Source organism: Galeopterus variegatus, unplaced genomic scaffold, assembly GCF_000696425.1.
Source record: "Galeopterus variegatus unplaced genomic scaffold, G_variegatus-3.0.2 Scaffold12508, whole genome shotgun sequence".
NCBI classification, from domain to species: domain Eukaryota; kingdom Metazoa; phylum Chordata; class Mammalia; order Dermoptera; family Cynocephalidae; genus Galeopterus; species Galeopterus variegatus.
The window spans coordinates 9,215-10,073 of record NW_007738619.1 but is presented as its reverse complement, the minus strand read 5'-3'; positions in this window follow the sequence as shown (position 1 = coordinate 10,073).

Below are 859 nucleotides of genomic sequence, written 5' to 3'. Positions count from 1 at the left end.
ACTAATGAAAATAAAGACACATCATACCAAAATCTGTGGGATACTGCAAAAGCAGCACTAATAGGGAAATTTATTGCAATAAATGCTTATATCAAAAGAAGAGAAAGACTTGAAATAAACAACCTAGGACTACACCTCAAAGAACTTGAAAAGAACAACAATCCAAACCTAAAGGTATTAGACGGAAAGAAATAATTAAGATCAGAGCAGAACTAAATGAAATAGAGACCGAAAAAAACAATAGAAAAGAACAACAAAACAAAAAGTTGGTTTTTGAGAAGATAAATAAAATAGACAAACCATTAGTTAGGTTAACAACAGCAACAACAACAACCAACAAAAACAAATGGGAGAAGACTCAAATAATAAAAATCAGAAATGAAAAGGGAGACATTACAACTGATACCACAGAAATTCATAGAATCAGTAGAGACTATTATAAACAAATGTACGACACAAATAAAAATATCTGGAAAATATGGATAAGTTTCTAGATGCATACAAACCACCAAGACTTAACCAAGAAGAGATAGAAAACCTAAACAGACCAATAACAAGCAAGGAGATTGAAGCAGTAATTAGCAATCTTCCAACAAAGAAAAGTCCAGGTCTGGATTGTTTTACAGCTGAATTATATCAAACTTTTAAAGAGGAGTTAGTACCAATTCTCCTCAAACCATTCCAAACAATTGAAACAGAACCTACTTTCCCAAAGTCATTCTATGACACCAACATAACTCTGATTCCCAAACCAGAAAAAGACACAACATAAAAAGAAAATTATAGACCCATACCCTTGATGAACCTAGATGGTAAAATCCACAACAAAATATTAGCAATCAGAATACAGCAATATATT